General features: G+C 47.6%; 1 pseudogene; it reads left to right on the forward strand.

Annotated features, from left to right (window-relative positions):
* The first annotated feature begins 1,409 nt into the window (after positions 1-1,409).
* LOC136469020 (BTB/POZ and MATH domain-containing protein 1-like) lies at positions 1,410-2,839 on the forward strand (annotated as a pseudogene).
* Positions 2,840-15,641: the final 12,802 nt, after the last annotated feature.

Genomic DNA, 15,641 nt, shown 5'->3' on the forward strand with positions numbered 1-15,641 from the left:
CCGTCGTCCGGCTGAGATTGCGGGAGTGGTTGACGCATTAATGGGACATGACCTGCTGTCGAAAAGACCGGCCGAGGCGGGAGCACGGGTTATTGACAAGCCAGCCTCGAGCGATACGGAGAATAGCTGTCTCATTCGAGGCTGTACGCACGGGGCCTCGGACGAGACGGAGATTGGGCTCCTTGCCGAGGCCTCCCGTGAGAGGCCTCGCGCAAGGCGGAGATTGCGTCAGGGCGCCGAGACCTCCCGTGCGAGGCCTGAGGTGAGGCGGAGAGCCGGTGGGCACGGACGGGGCTGGTGACGGGCCCATAGCTTACCCTCTAGCTTTGTTGTTGATGGGATTTAAGTGACCCTTTTGGTATACGCTCGGGGTACCCCGTTTTATGGTACCCGACAGTTTATGTCCACGTTTATATGCATAAATGTCTGGTAACTTGTAACAAAAACTGTACTGTTTCCAAAAAAAACCGTACTGTTTCTGTCCACGTTTGTTATTAGCTAGTGGTAACTGTACTGTTTCTGTCGAACATCAATTTTTCTTATAAAACATTACAATCGAATTTACTGAACTAGGAGGAGCATCGCACACTAATATGAATTAACTTTTTTTAAAATGGCATTGTCACTGTTAATTGGTTTCGTATTATTAAGATTACTAGGATGCTTGAAAATATACTAGAATTATTTTATCCTATTGTATAGTAAAAAAAATTGAGAAACTGATTAAGACGTAGACTTTAATTGAATATAATTAGAGGAATAAATATCTTCATATGAAACTGGCCACCTAGACCACCACACTGTCGTCGCTAGGCGATCTTCGGAAAGATTTAGCAAGCATATGCATATTGATCGATGCGTGTGCCTCTTATTTGTGTATTTTTTTGCAACTCAATAATATTCTCAGTTTTGCATTAAGCTGTGAGGCTAAACTATTTGCTAGTGTGTTTGATGTTTTCTATACTAAATTCAAAGAATGCTAATTTTTTAAGGAAAAAACTTGTGCTGTTTGTGTCCACATTGATTTATATTTATAAATGTCTGGTACCTAGATAGTTGAACATTAATTTTGATGATTATAAACATATAAACCAATCCTATTTATTGAGCTAGCGAGAGGAACATTGCCACTGTTAATTGGTTTGGTATTATTAATATTATTACTGGGATATTTGAGAATACAATAGAATTGTTTTCATTTATCTTATAGGAAAAAATTCAGAAACTGAATAAGATGCAGACATCAATTGAATATAATTTGAGAATGGTTTTTGTATATTTTTTGCAGCTATATTATATATTATATTCTCAGTTTTGCGCTGAAGTTTTCCTTTTGATTTTCGTCTGCGTATGGAGGTCCACATGTCAGCCTCAATAGGAGGCGATTGGTCACGGGCTCACGGCCGGCTATGACCGTTGACCGGTACGTAGATAAACGACACCAGTCTCCAACCGCTTTGGTCTGCGGTCTGCCTACCTTGCTCTCAGCCTTTCACCTTCCCATCAGATCCTTCTCCCTCGCGATCACCAGCCCGTTCTTTGAAACATGCCACTGACGGAGTGGGCAGACCCAATCGCCGGCGATGCGCGGCAACAAGGCGCGCACATGCTCGAGGTCACAAGGTACAGTCACCTCCTCCACAGGCGCAGGGGCGTCGGCTCCGCCGGCGGCCGCAGGTGCGTCGAGTCCGTCGGCTTCACCGTCGGCGGGTACCAGTGGGCAATCCTCTTCTACCCCGACGGCGACGACGACGCGCCCGGCAGCTCGGGGTACGTCTCCGTCTCCCTCGCGCTCGTCACCCGCCCCGCCCGGGTGAGGGCGTCCTTCAACCTGGGCCTGGTCAACCGCGCCACGGGGCTGCCGTCGTTCCAGCCCGAGGACACGACGGCGGTGTTCGACAACGCCGCCTGCTGCTGCTGCCGCATGTACCCGTACCCGTACCCCATCCCCACCTGCCGCCACGAACGGAAGCAGGGCTCCTGCCACGGCGTGCCGAGGCTCATGAGACGGTCCGAGCTGGAGGCGTCGTCCTCGGCGTACCTCCGCGACGACGCGGTCACCGTCGCGTGCGTCGTGACGGGCGTCACCGGGACGGCGCTCACGTCGTCCCCTGGCGCTCCGGAGATCAGGGTGCCCGAGCGCAACCTGCACCTGCACATCGGCGAGCTGCTCGTGTCCCAGGAAGGCGCCGACGTGACCTTCGATGTGGATGGTGAGGCATTTGCAGCTCACAGGATCATCCTCGCTGCCCGGTCGCCGGTCTTTGAGGCGGAGCTCTACGGCTCCAGTTCCACTACGGAGACAGACGACGCGCACACTGTCACGGTACCTGACATGCGGCCGGACACTTTCAGGGCGTTGCTCCATTTCATCTACACCGACTCCTTGCCGGCCATGAGCCATCTGAGCATGGACGAGATGAGAGAGCTGGTCCAGCATTTGCTAGCGGCCGCGGATCGATATGCCGTTGACAGGCTCAAGGTGATGTGCGAGCACATCCTTGCCAGGACACTCCATGTGGAAAACGCAGCTACCACATTGGCTCTAGCCGATCGGCATGGCTGCGACAGGCTTAAACATGCTTCCATCCATTTCATGGCATCGTCTTCAGATAAAAGTGAAATGGGTGATGATGTGGCTATTGAAGCATTGAAGACAATGTAAGTTTCGGCGAAATATAGTGTCCCAATTTTAACATAATCTGGTTGATTTGTTGTAACTTCTTGAATCATATGAACAGTTTGGAAGTAGATTCATAATGCTGGTAATAGTCCCAAGCGCAATGTCTGCACATGCAGAAAGAGCAGGATAGAAATACAGGACTATCGACGAAATACGTCCGGTAGTCTACCGAGGGTATGTCCATGGCAGTAGATGAATCGGTGGATGTGCGCGTGAGGGAGCCAGATGGTAACACAGAACGCGAGAGACAACGATTAGACAGGTCCGGGCCGTCAGCTTGACGTAATAACCTAAGTCTTGTGTCTTTTGTGGATTGTATTGCGTATGATCAGATGAAAACGAGAGGGGTCCCTACCCGCCTTATATAGCTCGAGGGTAAGGTTACAGATCGGTTGTTTCTATCTTGATCGGTTTTACAAGATAGGAAGTTACAAATATTATGGGATCTGGCATATCGAGCATGTTTCCTAGATCATCGAAGATCTTCACGTAGTCTTGCGAGGCACGCCGACCAGTGTCGTGCCTCGCACGACGTCATCTCGTAGGTTGGGCCTCCACCAGTGGCGTGGCCCATGAGCAGTCTTGTGGGCTAGGCCTCCACTAGCGGCTCGACCCATGTACAATCCTGCTGGTACCGGGGGTTATACCCCCATAGCTAGTCCTCGAGCGCCTTGTATCCGTTGAGCAACACCGTCCTGAGCTTGTCCAAGCTGTTGAGCATGCATCCGAGCTGCTGAACATGACATCCGAGCTGTTTGAGCATGCGTCTGAGCTGTCTGAGCATACATCCAAGTTGTTCGTCCAGTTGTTGGAGCCGAGCACACTCGAAGTCAAGGTTTGTCAGAAGGATGTAAGGAGCTCAAGTAAAAAAAATTCAAAGTCTCCACCTTGGGTGAAGTGTGCCTACTTAGGTTCCGAGCATCAAAGTTGTTTGTATGGCGTCCTTGACTTAGTTAGCGCGGAAGAACTTAGCCATTTTGTAGAAGATTAAGTCAAAAAATAAGCACATTCACCGCGTTGTGAAGTGTGCCCACTTAGTCCCCGAGCCTGGCAGTAGGTGAAGTAGTCATGTGATGCAAGGGTCCAAAGTAGTGCTCTTCAGGTGCTGGCCCAATCCCCAATGTCGTAGGAATCCAGTGTAGAAATAAATACAATCATTGCGAGATGATGTGTACACACGTAGTCCCCGACCTTCTGGAAGATTACGAAGAAATCTTGTAGTAGGGTCAGAGAAAGAAAATATCGTGTCGTGGCAACACTCATCGTTGAATATCAACCTGCGTTTGACATGGTTTGACACGGCGGCCCACTAGGCCCACTCAGCGGCCTAGCGACATGCGGAGACGTTGGAAGAGAATGCGGTGCAGCGGGCATGGTTTCCCAAAACCCTATAAGGCAGAGGGTTAGGGGTCGAACCGTTATAAGAGCGCCGCGACCCCAGCGCACCTTCCCCACATTCTCTCTGCCACTTCATCTTCTTCCTCATGCCCACACCACTTCGCCTGACAACTGCTCCGCCATTATAGCAACCACAAGCACGCAGCCTCCGCCAAGCGACGAATCTGCTGGATGGCGCCCAAAAGAAACTGTGGCGGTTCGAGTAGAGCATCATGCGAGCTCAATCGTGCCGAGGAATGGGTGGGGTCTATCAGCAATGAGGTGGCGCTCAATCGATTGGTGGAGGATGGTGTGTTGCCCGATAGGGTGACAGTGGGATGGCGTCCGGCTCGCGGTGAGAGCTTTCCGACTCCTCGCAACGATGAATTAGTAGTTTTTGAAAATTATTTCTATCACGGATTTGGTGTTCCAATCCATCCGTTTCTCCATGGATTGATTGACTATTACAAGATTAGTCTTTGCAATCTGGGCCCAAATTCTATCCTTCATGTCTCTATCTTTCATCCATTTCTGCGAGGCGTATCTTGGCATTCTTCCGCATTTTGATCTCTTCCGCCACTTCTTCTGTTTGAAAGCCCGAGGGGTCAAGATCTAGGATCGTAGGCAGCATGTACTTGTAGCTTTAGGACGGGATGGTTGGCCAATACATCGCCACCCCATTGAACACAAATGTGAAGTATTGGGCACAGCGATGGTTCTACATGCCACAGGGGGAACACTATGTGGCATGTGACATTGATCAGATTCCCATCAGCAATGCCAAGTGGTCGGAGAGACCTGGTGCTAATGGAATGGAGCAAGTGACGGAGCTATTAGCACTGATCGACCGAAGAAGGGTGGATGGGGTCATAGTGGCGACAAACTTCACTTTTCAATGATGCTAGACCAGCAAGGAGAGAGCACATCTTGGATATGAATTTCGGGGAGATACTGATGGGACCCGTGAGGTGCCCAAGCTGATTAACTGGGATGAAGTCATGCGGTGAATTAGGGTGTTACTTAACCTTGTGGGGCGTCGTAAGATCGATGATTAGCATAGGGCCTTCAGTGTAGGGACCCTCCCACCATGGGTAAGAGCCTTCTTTTTATTTTTGGTTGATCCCTTATCTTGTTGCAATTGTAATGTACTCATTTGTTTTCTTGAAGATTCGTGGGCAGGATCGGTCGGTATACTTCTCGGCGGTGCCGTTAGCTGATTGGCCGAGGGGTGTTGATGCCCGGCTGAGCTATCCTCAATGTCGATTTAGCCCGGAGGCTAGTGGGGACAGCTCGACCAACCTTGACTATGTTGATGAAGATGAGTGGACGATGTATGTCAGCGAGAAGCTCTAGGGGAAGCGGCCGGCTAGTGAGGAGCCGTCCCCAAAAAGAAGAAAAACAACTATATCATCTCGCCATGAAGAGAGGCCTATAACCATTAGCATGTCCGCCCAACCTCAAAGATGGCAGGTGGTGATGTCGAGTTAGTCAGACGATGATGAACAAGTGGTGCCTCCTTCACCGAGGGCCGTGACACCCCCGCCCTCCGCGCCAGCTGGGACGGAGACACAGGAAAGACGGTGGACGTAGGGGGCTACAGCAACAATGTCTGACAGCACATGGATCACACCAGCAGTAGCAGCTTGGGTGGTGCCGTCAATGATAGACCAGACGGCTACCGTAGTCCCCGAGACCACACGGACGACTCCAGTGGCATCAGCACAGCCGACCACCGCAGTCCCTGAGACCACATGAGCGACCCAGTGGCAGGGTTAGAGGCGCGGGGCAGTTCAGCTGCTGGGCAGACCAGTTCCAGGCAAGGATGCAGGTTCCAAGCTGTGCAGCGGGAGTCCTAGTTGTAAGTGCTTTATTTATTTGTTGTATTCCTTCGACATGATGGTATGCTTCTTGATGAATTTTTTTTGTTGTAGTGCGGAGTCAATGGAGGTCTTGCAGCCATCAATTGTTGATGATGGAAGGCACACAGAGGAGCCAATAGCTCCCAATGCTGAGCAAGCATAGGCAAGGGCAGATCCGGTCGCCCTCACCGGGGAGCAACCGACGATTGCGGAACGGACCGCCCCTACTATGGAGGAGCCCTCAACAACTGGACTAACCTCACCTGGCGGTGGATTGCATGATGAGGGCAATCCCGATGTAGATGAGGCATGGGATGCTACGGTGATGTTGAGTGGCCTTGCCGAAGCAGGTGCACCCGTGAGGGATGCGCTGAGCAGTGCAGCGCAAGGTCCACCCATGGTTGATGAACAAGCATCATCTACAGCGGTGTCAATGGCGGGAGAGGCGCTCAGATGCTCTAACCGAGCATGGCAGTAGCCAAGGAGGCCACCTTTGCCGGTGGCCTCCGTGGAGATCGAAGAGATAGTATGGGAGCCCACCCCACCGCCCCAACTCCTCCACATGGTCATTCAACACGACGAAGAGGTTGACATGTTGGAGGAGGTGGAGGCGAGCATGGAGACAAAGAAGCTAAGGGCTGATCTAACATCAATGATGGGTCGTATTCAGCTAAGCTTAAAGGGATCTTCCTTGTCCCGTTAAATAGCGCAGTCTATTAATCCGTTTGCCGCTGCAGAATGTGATGAAGGTGTTTGAGCAGCGCCGGCGGCAGCTGGAGGAGATGGCTTCGGTACTAGAGGAGAACAAGAGTCTACAAGCGTTAGTGAAAGACCTCTAGGCGTGCCTGCTCCAAGAGCGCCACCACAGGGAAGACCTGGTGGTTAAGGTTTTGGCATTGGAGAATGAGCGCCAACAAATGGAGGTGGAGGGCTAGTCGATGGCCGAGTAGCTTAGCCGTAGCACTGATCGATAGAAAGGTAGGTCTTGGAATTTTGCTTTTGTGGTATTCAACATTGTGAGACGTCTAACTGTTATACACAGCACTAGAGATGGAGCTCGGCCTTTCCTAGGAGGCCTCCGGCTAGATTCAGGAGGCAAAGGAGAAAGTGGAGGAGAAGGTCAAGAAAATCACTAAAGATCTTCGACGTGAGTGTTTTTCACGCTATTTTGACTTGTGCGGCGTTAAGCGCATGCTTAGCATATGGTTGTCTTGTTTGTAGAGTATCGACACTAGGCCTAGGCATAGTTCCAAGTGCTCGTGGAACAAGTGAAAGCCTATGATGAAAAGCTAGAGGCAATGACCGTGGGAATCCAGCCTGTGCTAGACTGCATCAGTCTTGAGCAACCCGAGGGAGCATAGCTACCTGGAGATGAGCCGTACCGGTCAGTCATGGATTGTTGCCGGACAGCGTGGGTGGACTTTAGGGAGTTCACACACAGCACCGCCCATGGAGCCGTTGTTCATGCACTCGCGCAGCTACGGTCACACTACCCTTAGTGAATCTCCAACGGGTGGCAACTGGGTATGCATAGGGCACAGACATAGAGAAGATTGCCAGGCTAGAAGACGATGCGGAAGAGCTGGCGAAGAGGTTGGCCAAAGATGTTGATCTGTTCAGTGAAGGGGGGAGTAGTGCTCCATAGAGTAGAAAAAACTCATGTTGAATCATTGTACAAAAGTGCTTAGCAACTTTTGGTGAGCACTTGTTGTTATGGTATATTTGTGTTTATATTTGATATAAACCATCTGATCAGAAGTGTATAGCGGCGTCCCCAGCACTAGCTAGCCTATTGACCATAACACGGGGCACAGGGGCTGTGTGCGTGTGGGAAGAACATGGCATCGCTAGGGAACCGCTGTCGACCACCCATGACGTAGAGGGTGGACGCTCATGCACATGCTAGGAGAAGTCGGAGAAAGGGTCGTCTCTAGAGGCATCCGAGCGCCAATGTGTCTGTTTGAGCATTTGCCTTAGGCGTAGTTGGCATGTCATCTTTGAGATGTTGTACGCATAAATAAAATCGCTTAGAAAAAAGCACAGAGATAATAGTATGGAGAAACATTAGAACAAAAAATTATTGAATACCCGAATATGAATGGTACATATTTTTTAAAGGAGACCCTTCAAGGGTAGAAGCACCTAAGAAGATCGATGTGCCAAGAATTTAGGACATCTCTTTCATCCATGTCGCATAGCCTGTAGGAACCTGGTCAGGTGACCACCTTGATGATGAAGGGGCCCTCCTAGGGTGAAGATAGTGTTGGCGCAAAAAACACGTCGATGCGCCTAACACACAGCAAGCCAGAAGGATCAACTTGGAGTAAGCCTAGAGATCCGCGTGGCTTCAACGCAGGACCAGCTGATCCTGTGAATTCCCAAGGCATGCCAGTCAATTTGACCTACATTTGACAAGGAGAGAAATTTTCTCGGTAATTTAGGGTGGAACGTGTTGGTTTTGCCCAGATAGTTCTAAGTGTGTCGCTTAGGGAGCAGCCAGACGGGAAAATCGACTAAATAGCCGATACAAGAAGAAATTGGCTGTTAAGAACTGTAACGCTCGTGGGTCATGATTGATTTATAGTAACAAATACAATGCATCCAGTTCTAATGATCCTTTCCCTGAAGCTATTAACATGTATGCGTCAAAGATGCATCACTGGCTAAATTAGATTTGATCAATACGTGGTGTAGAGCCAATGAATTCAATGAAAAAGGATACGCCACGCAAACAATCGACTATTTCATATAGACAGATCTACGAACCATCTAAATCCAATCTATTACAGTCAGCAGTGAGGTTCGATCGGATCGATGCAGCCATGATGATGATGATGATAGTCTAGAACTAGAAAATCCATAGAACCGACCATACTTCAATAGATTCATGAAAGTGTGCCATACCTGTGAAAGCACAGGCGAATCGGCTAAAATAGTCGATTTAGGTAGAAAAGGGATTACAACATGTGAACAATTGACTGTTTAACATGGACAGATCTATAAACTCATCAGATCTAACCCGTTATCCTTAATAGTGGGGTTTGACCGGATCGATGGCAGCCATGATAAAAAATAACAGATCAAACCTTTAAAGTAAACATATATATTCACATTTAACAGAATCATGAAGACACACTATAAGCGTTTAAGTATGGGCAATCGGCTATTTAGCCGATGCAGGCATAGCAAACAGCGAAGGTCATGCCTGGTCGAAAGCAAATCTACCAGCTAGCATACTCCGATTTAAAGTGCTAACAGTGAGAATCGACCGGATCGTTACAGCCATAATAGCGAGCTATAGACCAGATTCAACTAGCTAGTAAACCTACTTAGAATCAGACATGCCTTGATCATGTACTATGCACTATCAAGATCAAAGTAGAATAGTCGATAAAACATAATCCGTCGCTTAAAATATGAACCATCACAATGTGACAAAAATAAATGATGGACTAAAAGGATGTGAGGCCGATCTAGATCAATCTCGATCGGGCAGATTGATATTGCTGAAACTAATGACAACAAGAACATCAGCAAGATTGGTAACTTAATGAATCTACTAGAAGGTTGCCACCCTTAGGTAGAGCCGATAACTTGACCTTAATCTAATTCGAGTAGTGGAGGTCGAACTTAACCGATGTAGCCATACCTAAACTAGATAAAGATCGATAACTAGCTTATACTAGAGTTTGCAAGAGGTCGGCCGAACTGATGTAGCCTTACGACCAGAAGTATAAGCCATGACTGTACTTACAGACAAGCCGGAGGTTGACCGGATCGATGCAGCCCTGCTTGTTGAAGAACTCACCGAGATCTACAGTACTCCTACTCGTAAGGGTTGGCATGAAGCCAAAAAAAGTAATTGGTATTGATTGATTGGATGTTCATTTTTACAATAGCCGAGGTCCAATATTTATACCTGGGACTTAAACATGAATCCTACTTAAGTACGACTCATTACAATCTTTGGTATAAGAGAAAAACATTCCTAACTTAATATAACTTGGACCCTAATTTTCCCCTTTTTGTAGAGTCTGACATGTTTTTCCCGACGCCAACCGTACCTCATCGACGTTATCTACTGATGTCGTTCGAAGAGAGCCGATCCTAGCACCGCATCTGAATTAGCTGATATCGATCCTTATGCAATTGATTCCTTGATGACACAATCTTGGTAGCTTCAAGTTCCTATGTTCTTCTTCCCAAATTTTGGTGTAAATAGATAGCTCGTGCATCCCGTCGGTCTTCTACTTCTTGTGGAGCACTAGGTCTCCAACCACAAAGAACCGACCATTGACATTGTGGTTGTAGTATCTTTGCACGATGTCAAGGTACTTCGCTGTCCAAACACACAAAACTAGACGCTCCTCCTCTAGGCTGTCCAACTCAATGAGCCAGGCTTAGTCAGAGTTTTCTTCGTTGTAGTTCTCCACTCTGGGTGCTCGAAAAGCGACGTCGACTAGTAAAACGGCCTTGGAACCAAAAACCATGAAGTATGGGGAGACACCAGTGTTGCGACTAGGCTGGGTCCTTAGTCCCCATACCATAGCTAGCAATTCCTTGAGCCACTTATTGTGGTGCTTTTGCTTGTTATTGTAGAGCCTTTTCTTCAATGCATCGAGAATCATGTTGTTGGCGCTCTCAACTTAGCCATTAGCCCTGGGAAGTGCGACCGAGACATACTTAATTGAGATGCATCTTTCATCGCAGAAGTCCCAGAAATCAACACTGGTGAACGTGGACCCCAAGTCAGTGATGATGTTGTTCCGTAGGCCAAACCGATGAATGATGTCATCGAGCAGCTCGACTGCCTTCTTTGTTGTAGCTTGGACCAGGGGTTTGTATTCAATCCACTTGGAGAATTTGTCGATGCAGACAAAGACCCAGCGAAAACCTCCTAGCGTGAGCTTGAAGGGCCCAATCATATCTAGTCCCCAGCATGCAAAGGCCCAAGATGCAGAAATCGTTTACAAGGCCTAGACTAGAATGTGGATTTGCTTAGCAAAAAACTGACAGTTCTCACATCGGCGAATGAATTTCTTGGCGTCAGCAACCGCTGAGGGCCAATAGAAACCAGCTCAGAAGGCCTTGTCAACTAGTGTTCTAAAGGTTGTGTGATTGCCGCAAGTGCCAATGTGGATCTCCTTGAGTATCTTCTCGCCCTCTTCCACGGAGACGCACTTCTAGAGTAGCTCTCCTTTGGTGTTCTTGCGATACAACTTTTCCTTCAACTAGGATGTAATGCTTGCTACGATAGGTGAGGCATTCTCTCTCTATGTTGTTGGCTAGGACATCTGTAGTGGTGAGGTATTTGATGAAAGGTTCCCTCTAATCACTGCTCAGGCCAGGGACCGCTGCGACTAATGGCTCAGCAGGCAGCTTTTCTTCGACGCCTTCTTGCCCCTGCTTGATGGATGGTGTGATGAGGTCCTAGATGAACACTCTGATAGGAACTTTGGCCTAGGTAAACCCTAACTTTGATAGCTCATTGGCTGCTTGGTTGTTAGCCCAGACCACATGGTGGTACTCAATACGATAGAACTTGTCTTCTAACTTTCTTATCATGGTGCATAAGCGTATGTAACACCCTTGGTGTTACCCCATTAATCATCTACTAAAACATATCATGAGCATCATGCTTGTGTGTTAATGCATGTGGTGAAGTGTGTAGATCAATTTGTATAACTCAAAATGATCAATAAAAATGCTAAACGAAAGTTGGTTCGATGGTTCATGCATATCAAGTTGGGTTTAAAACCAATTTTTATTAAGCAAAAATACTATAGAACATGTTGTGATACTTAAATAAAGTTGGAAGTGCAAACTTTGTAGATGACAATGAAATACCTGCTGTTGAAAAACAATATTGCTAAGTAATATTTTCAGTAGCTTAGAAATGCAATATGAAATAAAGATTAGCTCAAACGCTTAGAAAATTTCTAAGTTTGTGGATAGTTAGACGCTGCTATGTTTAGCAATTTATTTGAAGAGATTGGGTTAAGGAGTGGTGTAGTGCTATGATTTGATTTAGTAGTTCCGTATGCCATCTTGAGTGTAGTGAAGCCGATTTAGGTTTAGGAGTACCGGTTTGGTCGTGATCAGTGCTTTAAAATTTGTGCACGTCACAACTTTGTGTTGTCTAGCACCATGCGTGTGGTCACCATGCGTGGCTGACCCACGTTGTTGTGCGGTTGTGCCATACGCGCGCGTGTGGCCGCACACCGGCCGGCTGTGGCTGCCGTGGCCATGCCGCAGCTTGGCCGCTCTGGCCACACCGCTAGGCCACCGGTCCACTCTATGCCCGACCGCCCCAGCCACCGTGGCTACCATTGGTGTTGCTGCTATCTCCGTGCTCGTGCTACAACAATGCCGCTGTCGCCAATGTCTCATCACCATGCTACATGCCTATAGCTGCGCTGCAGTACTGACCCGCCTTGACGCTGCGCGCACTGTGGCCATGTCACCAGTCGCCTTGCCATTGATGGCACTACTGGCATGCGGCCACACCGGTCGCGAGCGTGTATGTCTATCGGCTAGTGCCTAGCCATAGGCTACGCCAGTCACGGCCAACCTGCATCTCGCCAAGGCACACCCTTGCCGAGTCGCTGGCTACCCCTCCCCCACCGCTCCCTCGCTCTCTCTCACTCTGTTCTCGTCTCCCTGCCGTCGTCGAATCACACCAGCACTGCAGCTGCGATGGGTCACCTCTCATCAATCCCTCTTGTTCACACCTCTGCCCTCACATCCCCTCTCTAGCCGCCCCCACCCTCGCTTTGATTGTGGCCCAGCCGAGCCTCAATTTTGGAGCTTCACCCCGCCACCTCACCGTTAAGACCCGCCACCGACCACGCCATGGCCAGCCTCCACCACTTCACCCCACATAAATTCCTCTACACCACTAGCTTGCCTTGGCTCCCTCTCCACTATGCGCATGCCAGTGGGAGCGCTACCGCCTCCCCACCGCCGCTAACACGGCCGTGTTCGCCGAGGCTCGTCGCCGTGTTTGTCGCATGCATGCGGCCAGCCCTACTCAGGTAGTCATCGGCTAAACCACCACTTTGGCCAGGTTCGCAGTGTGCTCCTAGTGCTTATCCCCTATCTCTACCATCCTATTAGCGTTGTAGCTCACTGGGATGACCGCGACGTTGTTGTGGGCGACCGCACACGGTTGTAGCTCGCTCTACTGCGCCCTGATGGGGTTCGTCTCGTTAGTTGGGTTAGTGCGAGCCTCGAGTGGCCAGCATATCGCCTAGTGCCGCCGTTCGCCGCGTCGGCGAGCGTGGGGTGTCTCGTGGACCTCACCGGTGCCAAGGTGAAAAGATACGAGGGCTCCGTTGCAAAGTCATTGTCTATAGAAATAGTATATGTAGTGTTCGCTGCTATTATCTGATAACGCGAGGGCATTTTTGTAAGAGTGCCAGCTCGTGCAGGGCTGCCTCCGCTCGTGGGCCGTGTTGGGCCGAAATTGGTTTTTTCATGGAAAATAGAAATAGCTTTTCATTTTAATTCCGAGCTCAACTTTGGTAATTAATATAAAATAATGTAGATATCCAAAAATTGTGAAACTAATTTTGTTAGGTTCCCAAAAACATTGTCTACCTATTAGTATAGTTAGTTCATACATATATGTGTGGTTGCTAAGGGTCATTAAAATAGTTGAGAAGCTTAGTATTATTTCGATTAATAATTGTAGGAATTTTTGTGGTAGATTGGTGATAGCAAAAACCCTGAAATTTTTATAGTAGCTTCATTGTATTATTATGTGCTCACTGTAAATTTTGTAGCCCTAGAATAGACTACTTAATATGGTAGGTAAATACCCATTAAGGCTAAAGGAATAATGGCGTGCTATTGGTTTATAAAAGTTAAGCGCTTGTAGGGTGAGCTTGAAATCCATTTGGTAGAGATAATGATTAGCTTAGTATCTTAATCATTAGAGCTAGCTTAGTAGCTTAGCATGTATATTTTTATTTTAAGAGTTGTTGTTGTCAAAATACTAAGTGTTGCATCATCATTGCATGCATGTAGAGAACGAGTTGGTGGAGTTCATGACCGTCGGAGAGCGGGAGTATGAGGAGGTGATTGAAGAGTACGAGGAGGAGGTTCTCATACAGGAGGAAGCCCCATAGCCACCGATGACTAACATAGCTAACAATCTGCCTGCCCAAGGCAAGCCCCGGTGCATAACCCTTATTTTGAATAATCACTGGATATATATATATATATATATATATATATATATATATATGTGTGTGTGTGTGTGTGATGTGCATTTACGTTATAGGATTTATATTAAAACTGCATGCATAGATAAACCTACCTATGAGTCCTACTAGCATAGGTCGAGTAGCTGCTATGCTTAGGCTATTGGTAGCGTGAGTAACCTGTCGTTACTCATAATAGTTGATTATTATTATTACTCTCATGATAAAATGGTGAAAGGAAATGGAGACCGGGAAGGGATATAGTATGGGTATTGGTGGGTGTAATAGGTTGTGTCCCGCGGCCAACGAGGCATAGCTAGGTTACACTATTTTCCCTGTCCATGTCGATTAAGGACCATCGGTTGCTGTGGATGATAGTCAGGTCACAGACTTATTATTCTAAGCACATACTTGCTTATGGGAGCGGGAAGGCTCATTGCTCTCTTGTCATGGGTTCTGGCTCTTTTCGGACAACTGATTGGAGGCGGGGATGGTGGTGGTCTAAGCACCACATTGAGTTCGAGACTCAGGAGTAGGGGCTTGGAGTCCAAGTTTGGGCGGGGACCTAGGACCCCTTGATAGGGAGTGGTGAGTTGGTCTTGCTTGTGCCTGGGGTACAAGTGGGGTGTGTGTTTCGGGTACCCAGCTAGGATACATTGGTTCGTGAATCACTGTGTGATATGGTACGACTTGGCTATCGTCTAGCACCGTAGTAAGAACTAGAAGATGAAAGGGGATGAATGGATCTGATTGCTCAACTCTTGCTTGAAAGTAGAATAGGTGCTTACACATAATGGTTAGCTAATGAACTAATACTGACTGCTAATAAAACACATACATAAGGATTCACTACTAGTAATGCTTTTCGCAAAAAGGAAACCCTAGCAAACCATAAAGCTTATCATATCCTTTGAGGTCGGGATATTATTCCCACTAGTCGGGTAAGTCTTGCGAGTACATTGTGTACTCAGGGTTAATTTACCCCTATTATAGGTGCCGCTTGAGGAGTGGCTGTTGTGTGGAGGATTCTTCTGGTGGGCACAGACAGATCCTTGTATCTTATTGTTAGATGTTTATTTCAATTCCGCTGTTTAAATTCCACACTCTGAACTTGGTATTGTAATAATATATTTCTGAGAACTCTTGTTGTATGAAATGGAATAAGTATTGTAAACTTGTTCTCATTATTGGATTCTAGATGAAAAACATGGATTGTTTGAGTTCTCCCTTAGGGTGTGCTCGATGGAACTGCCTGGTGTAGCTTACTTTTGGGGTGCTTAGTGTCTAGTGGAAGACAAGCGCCTCCGAAGGTGTGTTATTTCGAGAAGTTCTACCATAGGTGGTATCAGAGCCAATAATGAGTTACGAGTTTCATAACTCTTTTCAAAACCTAAAATTTGACAAACAAAGGTTTTACGGAAAAGTATGATGTGATAAAATTATGTAAATAAGTATAAGCCCTAGAATATGGTCTATCTAGGATAGCGACACTGGTTTTATCTAATCAATTTTCTATAG

Source organism: Miscanthus floridulus, chromosome 8 (genome assembly GCF_019320115.1).
Source record: "Miscanthus floridulus cultivar M001 chromosome 8, ASM1932011v1, whole genome shotgun sequence".
In the NCBI taxonomy this organism is placed as follows: domain Eukaryota; kingdom Viridiplantae; phylum Streptophyta; class Magnoliopsida; order Poales; family Poaceae; genus Miscanthus; species Miscanthus floridulus.